General features: G+C 34.6%; 1 protein-coding gene across 1 annotated transcript in view; it reads right to left on the reverse strand.

Annotated features, from left to right (window-relative positions):
- Window positions 1-13,207, reverse strand: part of LOC134842792 (ATP-dependent 6-phosphofructokinase, muscle type-like) — a 480,347-nt gene extending 467,140 nt beyond the window's left edge. The window contains exon 1 of the mRNA XM_063859282.1: window positions 13,196-13,207. The gene's annotated coding sequence lies outside the window, so the exon portion shown is untranslated. The remainder of the gene's footprint in view (window positions 1-13,195) is intronic.
- Between the last annotated feature and the right edge of the window lie 2,532 nt (window positions 13,208-15,739).

The raw sequence follows: 15,739 nt of genomic DNA on the forward strand, positions 1-15,739 counted from the left end.
AATTAGTGAGTTATACTATAAAACAAAATTGTTTTTGATCAAATAAAAAGATTTGGAATCAAACCAAATCGATCGTTAATTATGTTAAATCAACATAGTAAACCAGATTTTGCGTAAAATCTAAATCTAACAACACCTGAAAAATGTCCCTATTATTCATTTTTTTAGTAAAAAAAAACATACAATTAAATCACAAAAATCAGCAATTTAAATCCTGAGTTTGAAAAAAAGCTACCCAATGAACTCAATTAAATGATCAAAATAAATCTTTTTTGAACTCAAAACAATCCAATGAATTGATAAAAAATCAGCTATTGGAACTAGATTTTGAGCCTATGCAAACCTATGCAACTAATCAAGAAAGTGGTGAATAAAAATCAGACTTTGAGCTGAGAAACGTGCACAAAAATGTTGCAAAATCAAGTAGGCCAACATTCAACAAAATTTACGGATCAATTTCAATTATATGTTCAGGGTTAATTAGATTTTGAGCCCAAAAAAATCTAGAACAAATCGCAAATTTAAAATAGATACCAAACCTGAGCTTAAATTCTCAAGAAAAAAGTAGAATACTATCAATGTGAATCAGATTCAAGGCAAAAACTTCTGTAATAAAATTAAACAGATGATCAGACATTTTCAATCAGACTTTCAACTCAAAAGTGTAGAAAAAAATAATAAGAAATCATCAAAGTGAACCAGATTTAGAAAAACAGACTATGCAAAAAGTCAAGTAAATGAACCATGCAAACCAAACTTCAAGCTCAGAATTATGAAAGGTAGTAAAAAAATACCACAAAAATCATTTTGGAAATTTCTGTAAGCGCTTTAAGAAAAAATATATCGATTGATTCAAAATTGTTTTAACCCCTCCCCAAAGATAACTAAAACAAACAAAGACTGGAGAAGATGAAATTAACTTGGTTTAAAACCGGTTTGGATCAATTTTTTCAGCATATGTTAGTTATCTGTCTTCTTGAAACTCATCTGAAGTTTAAATATAAGGTAGGAGCTGAAAGTAGCCAAAATTACAAATAAAATCAGAAAAGCTACACACAATTTTTTCATTTTTGACATCAGAACTTGTATTTTAACCTTTTAAGAAGCTAAGCCAGTCGGTGATATCCTCAAATTTTATCTTGTATTTGGGATGAAACGGTATTTTTGAAAACTTCTTATTGACCTTGTCATGCTCAAGTTCGTCGCAGCAACTGAAAAGGAAAGTCAGAAAATCAGATGAACTGAGTTCATAATTGCAAGAAATTGGACCAAAATTTCAAGCTAGAGTCAAATTGTTCCTCGCAATTCGAACATTTAACAACCTATTTGAGTAGAGTTGTCGTGTTCCGGATGGAGAACATCGAGAGTGGTTACGTGAGTGTTACTTCTGGAGCAAGGGACATCTTGACTGGGAAGGTCAACCTAATGGTTCAAACTGCCAAACTACTTGAGTTGAAGTAATTGTTTGCTTAAACTTCTAGAGTTACCATAGTTATTTCAATTGATTGATTATAGAGGCGTTGTCAATATGTGAGTATTGAAATTAATCTCCGGGTTGTATTTTATAGAGTAATGTTGAATTGAGGCGGGTCTTAGGCTGATTCATCTGAACCGGATCATAGGTAGACTGTCCAATAAAAACTAAAGATTTTTACTGGAGTTTCTAACCTCGTTCTCAATGGCGTTTGCGTGTTTCGATTATTTAGGGACCTATCTAGGGGCACGTGCTTATTTCTAGAGTGGGGGTTATTCTTGTAGTAGCCTTTAGTTTCTAACACGATCTCGATGTCCCATGTCTTAAGCAAACCGAATTGGCTGCGACAGAATGAGTTATTAAAACACGAGAGGTAGTATCCCTGATCCTTGAGCCAATGAAAATCGGGCCTTTTTCTCTTAAGCTCACATGCGATTTAAGCGAACGACTGTTACATAGAGTTTTATGGCGCTTCTGGGTGTTTTTACAACATCATGACTACAGGATCGATCCCACTTGACACAGCCAAGGGCTACATTTGAAGCTGTTATACTCATCAATATTTCAAACTAATTTTTTTTAGAATGATTGCAGCAAAATTTTTAAAAATGATTAATGGCAGTCGGTATAAAAACAAACGAAAGAAAAAAATTCAGATTCATCCCTTAAATTTTCTGGATAAAGCTAGTTGAATACGCCCCTATAGGGTTTCTAAACAAAACTTGAAAATGTTGTTTTTATGGTTTCTACTTCTACTAACTGTATCTCATCCCTTGAAGCCTCTCTGACCTAACTGATCCCATGCGGCAGAAATCAGCGAACAAGCTCTTATTCATGTTACCATGTTTCGCAAATCTGGTCAATAAAAATAGTATTAGGTGGTAACTCGAGTGTGCTTACAAGTTTTCCAACTCATCATGATGTACAATCAAATGGAATTTTTTGCATTTTTTGAAAATCATTTAGCGATTGCGCCAGAAAAAACTTTGGTATTGGTAACGACGGATTCTATCGCTTTACGAGTCAGTTTTTAATTTGGTTCATAGAAAATAGCAGCTTCATTCCACTTTGGTAGATTTCTCCACACAATGCGGCGAATTGCCATCCTTGAAAATGAAAAAACTCTCCCTTTTCTAGCTTGAATTGATTCGAATTTTCCGTCTGGTTTGGTAAAGTTACGGCGCTGTCAAATCTTCTAAAGTTTTAACTGAGCGCATCGATTGAGATTGATTCAAGTTTTTTTCCACAGAAGTGCCTACAGAAACTAAAAGACGTTGAAATTGCCCATGAGTTCCTCTCAGGTAACTTATGAGCAAATTAGATATGATATTTTTCAACCTGCACACCCATTTCTTTGGCTCATAAAAAAAACTTTTTGACTGTTTAGGTTTCAGTCTTCAAAGTTCCACTGTTCGTTCTCGCTTGTACTCTTTTCTTCTGGTGTTCTAATTATCCGCACATTGTCCCACCTATTATATTCTTACAAAATTTCGACTCACGTTCTTTTCGAAAAAGATTGACGGATCGATGTCTGGTCTTGAAAGCATAGCTGTGGAATAGCATCGCTCGATTCCTAGGCGCTGAATTTTTCTGTTGAACGTTCATTGGTCAGGTCAGTCTGCTCCACTTGGCTTCACTATGTGATAAGCTTATCACAACAATAAGACTAAATGATCTAGGATCTTCTAGATTTTGACCCAGAACAACAAATAGACCCTAATTTCACCAAAATTTTTGTGCCGCCGGCTAATTTATTGAAAAGAACTGGTCAAAAACGCCAATTTTTGGGCATTTTTTGGAAAATTTTGACCAGAAAGTTGCGTTTTTTTGAAGTGCGTTCCCCTTCAAAATTAGTATATAATGGCCCCAAAAGCGCCGTCGGAAAAATTTTAGGGTTGGTTGGCCCAAAAAGGACGTCACAAAAAACACCCCTCCCAAGTTCGCCCCTGCTGTTCTACTTGTTTTGATTTCTCTGGTCAAAAATCTTCTAACAAATTACTCTAACAAAAATAATTTAGATCAAATAAAATGGTTTGAAATCAAACCAAATAGTTGAACCTGGTAAAAAAACATTGCAAACCTGATTAGGCGCAGAATCGATATTTAACAACTGTAACAATCGATATCAAAAATGTCCATATTATTTGTTTTTGAGCACAAAAACATCCACCTAAATCAAATTTTAAACTTGAATTTTGGCAAAAAGTAAGATATGTAACAGCTCATGAAAAATGTCCAAATTATTTGTTTTTTGAGCACAAAAACATCCAACTAAATCACAATTTAAATTTGAATTTTGGCAGAAATTAAATGGTCAAAATAAATTTTTTATTGAACTCAAAACTATGAAAAAAATTGATAGAAAATCATCAATTGAAGCTAGATTTAGAGCAAAAACTTATGCAACTAGAAAAGAAAGTGGTGAATAAAAAAGAAAGTGTTACAAGATCATCATTGTAGACCAAATTCGAGCAAAAACTTTAGGATCAAAATCGATTACATCGTCGATGTAAACTCGATTTTGAACCCAAAATATTTATGCAAAAAAATCATAAAAAAATATCATACAAATGAGATTTGATTAAAAAGTTGTTTGGAAAAATTTTAAAAAATGTGTCATTTAAAAAAAAATTTAAAAAATAATATTAAATCAATCATATGATCAATAAAAATCATATTTTGAACTCAAAAAAGTAGTAAAAATTATTATGATATAATCAAAACAAACCAGATGTAGAGAAACGAACCATGCATCATATCAAGTAAATGGCCAATGCAAACAAAATTTGAAGCTCAGAACTCTCCAACGGAATAATAGAAAACCAGCAATTTAAAATAGTTTTAGAGCAAAACCGTGAGTAACAATTCAAAAAATGTTCCATATAAACCAGATTTTGATCTCAAAACAAATACCGCAAAATTCATTTTAAAACTTTTGAAAAAACTGAAAAAAAAAATGATTTTTATTGATTCTAATTTGCTACCTCCCCCTCCTAAAAACTGAGAAAACCAAAGACTGGAGAATATGAATTTATCTTGGCTTAAAATCGGTTTGGATCATTTTTTTGCCTGGATTTTAGTTTTTCCATATCAACCTTAATCTCTTTTTCTTCAAACTTTTTTATAGTAAAATTGGTCTCAGTTTGGTCTACGTAGTTTTTCATGCTAAAATCAACCTTCATCCAATTTTGTCAGTGCAGAAAAATTAAGTCACCTAACTTAATAATTGCTGATTAACAGCAATGTATTTGCTCAACTAAATTCCGTTTAGGAGTAATTGGCGTATCTGTGTTTCTGAAATTCGAAGTTTAAACATACGGTAGGAGCTGAAACTAGCCAAAATTACAAAAAATAACAAAAAACTTGAACATTATTTTTCCAATTTTGATATCAGAAGTTTTGTAACTTAACGTTTGTGGTCTTTTCCAGTTCCCCCTTTCAAATTCAATTTTGAAAAGTCTATTTAACGTTGTCATAATGCAATCAAATTTAAGGTGGTGAACAAATCAACAATTCTGAACAGATTTGTTCTTTATACTTTACAGCGTAACATCACGCGTTTAGCCGTGATAACACGTAAAACAAACATAAAACTCGGTATTTTGAAAGGGGGGACTGGAAAAGAGCCAAGGTTTGTAAGAAGCTTTGGAAGTATTTGAGAAATCTAATGAAAGTAGGAAAATTAAGCACTAAAAAAGAACTTTTGGTTTAACGAGCAAAGGTGACTAATGTAAACAAAACTATATTAAAAAACTTCCTCGAAAAAACGCTTACCAATGGCTTAGACCAAATTAAACACCTGCACTACATTCTTAGGTAACACGGTTAAAAATCCATTCCTAAACTAAATCACACACATTTTTAAAATGGTTGACAAAAATGTGGCTCTTTCTTTTTCCTCCCCCCCCCCCCCCCCCCACCTCACACAAGCTTCAATATATTAGTGTAACGAGTGGTTTTACGAAGTTGAATATGAAGACCAAATATGTCTGTCATAATGGCAGATTAATTAGGCCATGAAAAACATTTTTAGTCTTCATAATCAACCTTGTAAGACCACTCGTTAAACCATAAAATTGAAAAAGCCTTTTCAAACCCACACATGCTTGCAATTCTTGGCTCTTTTCCAATTCCCACCTTTTCAAAATACCGGGTTTTATGTTTGTTTTACGTGTTATTAAGGCTAAATGCGTGATGTTACGCTGTAAAGTATGAAGAACAAATCTGTTCACAGTTGTCGATTTGTTCACCGCGCCAAATTTCATTGCACTATGAAAACGTTAAATAAGCTTTTCAAAATTGAATTTGAAAGGGGGAAGACTGGAAAAGAGCCCAATTCTTAGCTTATGAAACTTTTATCATTGGGTACTTTTATCATTGAGTTTTTATCATTGGGTAGTTTTATAGAATTTTGATTCCATTATGAAAAAGGCTTTTTTCATTTTCGCCCCACCGTTCAATTTAAATTTTGGAAAACTCATTTAACATTGTCATAATGCGATGAAATCTGGCATGTTGAAGAAACTAACATTTGAGAATTAAATTAATATTCATGCTTTATACCGTTTAGCCATAATAACACGTAAAACGATTATAAAAAGAGATATTTTGAACGGTGGGTTGGGGGATGGAAAAGAGCCTGAGTAAAGGATCATACATGGTGATGGTAATCATCCAATTCCAAACATAATTGGATTGGTCTTCAAAAACATAAACCGGCAAGCATACTATGGTTACAGAGTAACTATTTAGTGCCTGATGGGATAATTGGAAAGAAACTATAATTAGTCTCTCACCTCGTAGTTGGGACTGGCCTTGATTAAGGCGTTTTCGTCGTCCAGTCGTGCCTGGATCCGGCTCTTTTCCAGTCCCCCCCCCTTTGAAAAATGCCGTGTGATCAATTTTTGGATCTACTTAACAATTCCCCCCCCCCCTCCATCTATTACAAAAGGGGGAGGGGAAATTGTTAAGTAGGTTCAGCTAGCAAATTACAAGCAAATTAGTCGAACTTTCAGCCAATCAGAATGCAACAAATTCTGAAACCGAGAAAGTTCTAATAGGCAACAGCTGTTACACGTTAGCAAATAAGCACGTAAAATGAACTTAGCAAATGAGCACGTAAATTATAGGGGGAATTCGTAAGTAGGTACCATAGGAGGGAGGGGGGATTGTTAAGTAGACGCCAATTTTTGAACAGCTTTGTTCTTTTTTAAACAGCTTTGGTAATTTTTCGAGGGGGAAACTGGAAAAGATCCCTGGATCATCTTGCGGTCATTGGTTGTTTCCTCGTCTTCGTCCACAACATCTGTTAGAGAACCACTCATATTTTCACGTTTATTTAGTCGTATCAATTGATTGATGTCAATCTCCCAACTTTAAGCTCTTTTTTCCATTCCCTCTCATTAAAAGATTTACATTTTTCATACCAGCTACATGTTATTTGCATATTTGCGTGAAAATACAAAGCAAAGTATGAAAAAAATGTTGTTACAAAAAAATAGGTCTGGCGGCTCTTTTTCATTTTCCCTCCACCTCACTCAAACATGAATTTTATGGTCTAACGAGCGGTCTTACAAGGTTAATTATGGAGACCAAATATGGGCTCTTTTTCCTTCCCCCCCCCACATGCAAATTTTTACATGTAAATTTGTTACCACATTGTCCGATTGTTATGAAAATTTTCATACAGACTAATAAGGCCACCACAAACATATTTGGTCTTCATACTCAACCTCGTAAAACCATTCGTTACACATATATAATGAAGCTCGTGTGAGGTGGGGGGGGGGGGGGGGGAAGGAAAAAGAGTTCAAATATGTTTGTCATGGCCTAATTAGTCTACATGCCAATTTTCATGACAATCGGACAAAGTGAACAGTAACCTCAAATATAAAAATTTGCAGATGGGGGGAAAGGAAAAAGAGCCGGTCTGGCCAATCATAGCTACCACAGCCTAAAAAGTTATAGCCCATAAATTTGAAAATATTTCATTGACTCAAAAACTATCGTTCTGCTTTTCTTCATGAGTGCATTCATGCAAAAGTGCATCCGTATTTTGTTAGTATTGAACCAAGTGCTGCATAGAGTTGCCAGCTATAAACAAATAAAACATGCATATTTTGTTTATTTTTATCTAATTTACCTATTGAAGGGGGGGGTTAATTAAATGGGGGTCTGTAATAGGAAAAACCAGAAACTATTTAGCCATTGTGCAACCTTTTTATTGAAATGCCACAACTTTAAATTAGTTTTAGGCTCTTGTTCCCCTCCCCCTCCAACTAGCGACATTCTAGATAAAAAATTTTGCTTATACTGCCCTGTTAACCTTGTTTCAAAATTGACATGGGGACAAATTTGGACACTACCGATACTTTTGTTCCTCAATTGTATCCTTGTAAAACCACCCGTTTCATCATAAAACTGGTAGCTCAGCTGGGATGGAGCCTGGTTTAAAAACACAAATTCAAATGATGGCCGGTAAAGTGGAAAAAGCCGGGCTGTATTCCATTTTCCCCCATATTTAAATTCCAAGTTTGGAAATTTATTTCAAAGTTGTGATGAATCAATAAAGTTAAGCATGGTGAAACAAACTAAGTACTGTGAACAGATTGGTTCAACATACTTTACCTTGTAACATTACGCATTAGCCACAATAAACGCATAAAAAACTGAAGAAATAGACAATTTGAAATACGGAAATGTGAAAGGGAGGGAAGGGTAGTGGAAAAGAGCCAAAAGACTGAAGCCAGATAGTTTCCAAATGATATGCCTTGTCCGATATTCAAAACAAAAAGTTTCAACTTTCAAAAAAATTCAGCAACACGTGCACTTTAAAATCACTTCCAAAAGAAACGTTTCCAAATTAGCGGCATTTCGCAGTTTTCCTATGAGAACAAACAGGAACGAAATGGGAACGAAATTTTACTTTTAAGAGTTGCCACATAAACAAAAGTTTCAATTTGAAAAAATATATACATAAACTAACTTTCAGAAAAATTGATCAATGCAAAATTTTTTTCAATAAAACTTATTTAAGTTTATAAAAACACAGTTTTTGGAATGTGTGATAAAAAAAATTTCGGATGTGAGAACCCCAACAATTCGCATGGAATGTCTGCAAGACTTTTTGTGGGAATGGGAAAAGGAACTAAAACCTAATCCCATAGCAGTCTAAAATGTTGGCATGCTGAACAAACGCATAATTGAGAGCCGATTTGTTCTTCATACCTTACATCTTAAAGCCACGCCGGTGGACAAATGAACATGTAAACAGAAATAAGAAAAAACAGAAAGCGGAAAAAAATATTATAACCTTTTAAGCTTTCTAATTCCCGTTTTTTTTTTGTGTGAATTAGGGAGAACGGGGCTCTTTTTCCTTTCCTCCACCTCACACAAACATGAATTTTATAGTTTAACGAGTGGTTTTACAAGGTTAATTATGAAGACAAAATATGTTTGTTATGGCCTAATCAGTCTGCATGTCAATTTTCATGACAATCGGACAAAGTGAACAGTAATTTCAAATTGAAAAATTTGCAGGTGGGGGGAAGGAAAAAGAGCCGAGAACGGTTGGGCTCTTTTTCCTTCAACCCCAGCTGCAATTTTTTACTTGTAAAATATTTTGTTGCATAGTTTCCGATTGTGTAAAAATGGCATCGGCGAACAATCAGGCTATTCTAAAAACATCTTGTCTTCATTTTTATCCTTCTAACACCTTTTTATGACTTGATTAAATTTATGCGTCTATGACGTGGGAAAAAACAACAGGGCCAATACATTTGATCACAATAGTTGAGTTATTGACCATCCAAAATTTGAGGACGTTAAGATAGTTTCTGTTCGCACCATTTGTATTCGAGTGTTTTAATTTTTCTTTTTTTTTGTTTTCCATACAATATCAAGAAGCACAAATAATCATCGGAGTCGGTCGACTGATATATTATATTAAAGCACTTTCTGTCGTGACTCGAACAATATTAAGAACAAAAAATGTTGTTTGAAGTGTTTGAAGTGTATAATTTCGAGCGAATAAAGCGAGCGAGTACGATTAATTATGCTTACTTTAGGCGTTTTAAAATCGTTTAGTTGGGTCAAATTATAATTTTTAACCAAAATTACTTTAGGAGTTTTTACAACGCCATTTAAGGAATCAAAAATTTTAAAAATCAAAAATTAAAAAAAAAAAATTAATATTTGGTTTTTCTAGTCATTTTTGCGCAAAAATTGTCCAATTGTTTATTTTACAAATAATTTTAGTTCAGATGTTTTTATCACACCACGCCCAAAAAACGACACGAATTCGAAAAAAAAAGTTTTTTTTTCAAGACTGGTCAAAATATTTTGTGCTTATCTCAAAAACTGAAACTCAAATGTAATGAGTTAAAAGAAGAGATGTTTTTGAACCAAATATTTTACCTAACATTTGAGAGCATTTAAGAAAATGCAGTCTGTGGGAAATAGACAGGCATGAAGTAAGCAGACAGAGCAAACGGTAGACCAACCTTTCGATTTTGAAAGAAAAGAGTTATTTCTCTCTCTCTCTCCTCTCTCTCTCTCTCTCTCTCTCTCCCTCTCGCTCTCGCTCTCACCCTCGCTCTCGCTCGCTCGCTCGATCTCTCACTCTCTCTCTCTCTCTTCTCGTCTCTGTCTCTTCTTTTCTCTTCTCTTTTCTCTTCGTTTCTCTTCTCTTCTCTTCTCTCTCTCTCTCTCTCTCTCTCTCTCTCTCTCTCTCTTGCAAAATGTACAACGCCTCAGTCGAAGCCCGAATTTTTGTTTTCACCAAGCAACTGCATTGGCTTTGCATCACGCGAGCGAAATTTGTAGTTGACACTTGATGTGCTTATAAAGCAAACTGATAGGCTCGAAAAAAATGTTTACGAAAAGGAAAAGCATCAGTACCCGGCTGTCATACCATCGGTATTCGCAAAAAAAGTATGCAACATCACTGACTTCTTATGACTCTAAAGCGGCCAAAAAATAATTGATGAATTATTAAATGCTGATTGAATTATTCAGTTAATACTAAAAAAAAACTTAATTTCAAAAAATTTCAATTTTTAAAAAACTGAGGCATTTTCCATTTTGCATAATATTAACCATAACCTAATTTTTCCAATACCGATTTTTTTTTCTATCAGCCTTAAAAACGGAATGAGTTCTAAATTTATTGGCTGGATTGGAGGTGGATTCAAACCAGGGGCGGATTTAGGGGGGGCGGGGGGGGCGGACGCCCCCCCCCCTCAGGGATTCGACCCCCTGCCGACCCAAAGGGTCCCCCCTTTGATACTTTTTAAGAAATCCATTTTTGGCCGACCGACCCTTAAAATTTTCTATAGGCGCCTTCGGCGCCAATATATACTAATTTTGAGGGGGGAGCGCGCGCCGAAAAAACGCAATTTTTCGGTCAAAATTTTCCAAAAAGTGCCTAAAAACGCCTTTTTTGACCTGTTTTTTCAAAATTTTGCCTGCGGCGCAAAAAATTTGGCCAAAATAGGGACAAAACCGTGCTTTGGGAGAGCTCGAAAAATCAATTTGGTCGACCTAAAAAAAAAAAAAAGGTCGTCAAAATTTTCAAAATTTTTTTGAAAATCCTAAAATCCGCCCCCCCCCCTCGAGAAAATCCTAGATCCGCCCCTGATTCAAACTAAATGACCACAACGCCTGATCATTTTGAAATACACTTTCAAGAACAAGGGTGTGCATATTGCTAGTCAACGCGGCTCTTTTTCCTTTTCCCCCCCCACCTGCAAAATTTTTAGAGTAATTTTTCTGTTCACATCGTCGGATTGTTACCAAATTTGGCATACGGACTATTTAGGCCCTGACAAACATATTTAGTCTTCATACTCAACCTTGTAAAACCACTCGTTACACCATGAAATCTATACTTATGTGAGGTGGGGAGGAAAAGGAAAAAGAGCCGTCAACGCTTATTAGTTCATTGTCATTGAATTCAACCCCTGTGATATAAACTGTTCAACTTTAACAAGCAGAAATCAAGATTTCATCTCTGCTTGTGCATTTTACGCATTTAACACAAAATTTATTGATACTTTCCATAAAAATCAAAAGAAATCAAAGAGTTTTTTGCAGTGGATCAGATTTGAAAACTCATCTGTAAAAGACAGTTGTTTTTGTTGGTTTTAAAACTAACGGGATGTACAACTATTCAAGTTGTGACACTAGTCCGCACTTTGGACCATAAACAATGAATTATAAGTCTAACATCAGTAAAAACGTCACAAAATGGTTTTTAGATGTTCTATTATCAATAGCAACAAAATTTGAAACTTTTCGCTTTGTGGACTTATCCGCCCATTTGGTATTGAACTGAGTTCCAATTATACAAACAGTTTCTGTCGATAGATTGATGTTGCGTTTTTAGAAGCAAATGTTTTTTAATTTAATTTTTTTCAGATGGTTATAAATGTCGATCTGAATCAATTGCAGACGAATCTCAAATGGGAGTCTTCAGTTTTTGGGTCCAAGTTCTATTTTTACAGCATATACTAAAAAAGAATTCTCAAGTGTTTGCGTAGAATCCGGTCTTTCATACTTCTGTACGCTGATTTTGTTCATTTGTATCGATCTAGTTAATTTGTGGATTCCAATTACCATTTTTGGACTACCACAATTACCAAAACAGTGGATTCCAATTACTGTTTTGCTGAAGTCTAAGCTGTTTTTGATTCCGGAATAGAATTTTTGGCGACATAACAGCTTCATATTAAAATGACTCCTTCGTGTAAGAACATGAAAAAAACATCAGTTCAAAAGAAAAATAATACAGTTAAATAACTTCATATCGAAAAGTCAAGGAAATAAATAGTTTCATTTTAAAATGGCTCTTTTTTGTATAAAAAACTTGCAAGAACAACATTCAGTTGAAATGATAAATTTTACAAATGTGTGTGCTGAGGTTTCGACTATTTGAAGCGGCTTCTCCCAAGTGGCGGTGAACGGCATTAAGCACAACGGCATCCAATCTAGTGCTTCGCGCGACTCGTTGATTCAAGAATCGACAACTAGAAGACATGAAATTAGATTCAAAAAACATAAATTTAAAGAAATTTTCAATAACGTAAAACCCGATATGACATTTGCAGTCAATATTTCTGCAAAACATTATCGAAAACAAAGTAACAAAATTTGGTAAAGGAGCAGCCGAATATATCAAATAAGTTGGAACCAAAGAAGTTTGTGCATTTTGATAGATTGACTGAAGACAACGAAAAATCATCCAGATGGGAAAAAAGAATGGTGTATTATAAACAATTGTTGTTCATAATACAGAGGTTAACATAAAAAGTCATGGGACGTTTTGACCAGACTCGCATGGAACCACAGGCTCTGATCATGGATCTAACTGGAACATGGGGAATAGAGAAAAATGCTCAATCTTGGCCAAAAAAAACGAAAAACTAAAAAAAAAATCTTTCAGACCAAAGTGGTTGTTCTACCAGAAGATATGCTAAATTGAATGAAAATTACTGCTTGAAAAGGTCCTTAGGATAAAATTATCTGAAGATATATCAAATTGACCAATTAGTTGAATTCTTATCCAGAAATGAAGCCGATAGCAACTGACAAACACTCTGAACCTGCTAGTTGTAACCGCCAAGAGACAGTTACAGAAAAAAAACGAGGATAGCTTGTTGCTGTGTAAGTAGCTCAGAATGTTCCGACCATATTCATAAAAATTACAATTAAAAGAGTTCTTCAATTTAATAAGTTCTCCAAATTAGTGCCATTTTTTGTGCGTGGTGTGATGAGATAACTATACAGGTAAAAGTATAAAAAGTTAACAAATTAAGCATTAACGACAAGTTTTCTTCAAAAAAAGAAAAAATTTTAGAAAAAATCAAAAAAAAAATTCGCAAATTAAAAAAATATTTTTTTTTAAAGAAGTTTTGTCAGAAAGTGCCAAATAAATATTTCAAAATTATTTTTCATTTGGAGACATCAAGTTTTTTTTAGTCTAAATGGCCAATTTAACAAGTTATCACTACTTTATTCGTTCGCTTTATTCGGTCGAAATTAGACGAAAAATCAAAACCGGTTTTTCTCGACACAGCTAAAAGTTTTTCAATCATGGCTTCAAGACCAAACACACCGTTTCGAGCTTATTTCTGAATGATCAAAACTTTACAGAGCTGTAATGCCATAGCCAAAGACAAAAAATTTGTACACGGGGAACTTTCAATGCAGTAAGCAAATCTATTCCTTCCGTCAAAATAAATTAAACTTTCTCTCAAGGCTGCGTAGCTGCAGAATTTAAAACAAAAAACAACAGAAACCTTTTGTGAAATTTATATAATCCAGCCACAAACAGCCCTTATCGCTAAGCTTAACTTCACGTTATAAAACAATCATGTCCTTGTTTGCGTTGATATTACGTTCCCTTTAAGAAATGGGAAAATACATCAAAATTATGAACCTCGAGAATCGAAAAGACAAAAACTATCGTAACAACAAGGTCTACAACAGTCAGTAAAGTTACCCACTTGTGATCAAAAAATTTTTTAAAGTATTTTACTTTTCAGAAACATTTCTCTTCACTACTGGCGCGCAACGATTCTTATTCACACTATCATTATCACATGTCATATTATCTGCCAGTGTCTGTCGAACTAAAATTATCATTTTAATTCCGAACACCAGCATTTGAAGCACCTCTTGATCTTTTCCCATAGACCAGCACCTGGAGACTTCAGCCTTGGAGCAGCGAATTACAGCGATATTCAAAATGAGGTGTCTCTGTTTTCTTTCAAACCCGTCTGCACAACACGGCCAGCGAATTCTACGATTAATTGAACGCCCTGATCGAAATACTTGTCCCAATAAACAAAATACACAGACGAATGGTACTAAGCTGGTTCTCAAGCTGAACCTCACGCTCTATAAAAAACTACACACTCAAGAAAAACCGTTACAAACCAAAACGACGGCATATAGGCTCCTAGTGGTAACCAAAACAAAATCCGATGTCATTGCGTCCAGTAGCGAAAACGAGAAAAACTAATTTGATATTTAATTACCTTAACAAAAGCCTAAGTCTGCTTCTTTTTATGTAGTTATCTACGGCAATGAATCAAACATAGCCAATAATGCACCCACTACATTGCGAGGCCAAACTTTGCACTGGATAAGCGCACAACTTTGTGTCTGTATGTTCCTGGAGTTCTAAAAAGCAAGTGGATTCCACTTACACAAGTTTCGTGAATTCCGCGTGCAAATTGCTGTAACGTAAATTTTGTTTTTGTCGGCACAATTTTTTTGTTGCGGATTCCGCAACAAGCAAATATAGCTAGTTGTTCTGGATTCCGCAGCTGTAAGTGAATTCCGCAAAATTTAAGTGGAATCCGCAAAATGTAAGTGGAATACGCAAACGTAAGTGGAGTCCGCAAACCAAAAGCGGATTCCACTGACAATTTGTGGATTCCACTGACAATTTGTGGATTCCACTTACAATTTGCGGATTCCGCTTACAGTTGCGGATTCCGCAACAGCTCAGTGTAACTATACACATGTCTTATTATTTGTTTGTGAATTCAACTAATTTTTCTGGATTCCGCAAAAAAAGTTCCGGATTCCGCAAATTTGCTTGTTTTTGGAGCAATTTTGAGGTTCGTAGGCGAAATGGGTTCGTAGACTGTCCTCTCAGACTTATGAAGTGTGTATATTTTTACAAAATGTGTATTTATAACTTTTCATCACCTGGATCTATCTTCAAATTTTCTTTTTCATCATCTGGATCTAACTATCACCATTTGTCTATCCTGTCACAGCTGTAAGAACACATTCAAAAAATCTATTTACCCGGGTTAACCTCCATACACCGAAAATGCTTATCATACAATTCCATACATCAAGTGTGTGGAAAAATGCGTGTCATACAATTTTCATACAATTTCTAAAAAAGGTTGAAAAAAGATATAAACTTATTTCTGTGGATGTTTGTTTCTAATAAATCAGTCTGGTAAACAAACTGGTTTTCGTTTTTTGAAAAAAAAATGCTTAACATACAATTCCCATATATGGAAATTGTATGACTGGCATTTTTTTGATGGCGACACAAAAAATTTTCAAGTAATTTTGAAAATTTGGCCCAAAAATTTGTTGTTTTTTTTCAACCGCAAATCGAATTTCGTACGCAAACAAACATTTTCCGAAATTTTTTTTTGCATGCAAAATTTACTTCGTTTTTTGAAAAAAAAATGCTTAACATACAATTCCCATATATGGAAATTGTATGACTGGCATTTT

The sequence above is a fragment of the Symsagittifera roscoffensis genome, chromosome 3 (genome assembly GCF_963678635.1).
Source record: "Symsagittifera roscoffensis chromosome 3, txSymRosc1.1, whole genome shotgun sequence".
NCBI lineage: Eukaryota > Metazoa > Xenacoelomorpha > Acoela > Convolutidae > Symsagittifera > Symsagittifera roscoffensis.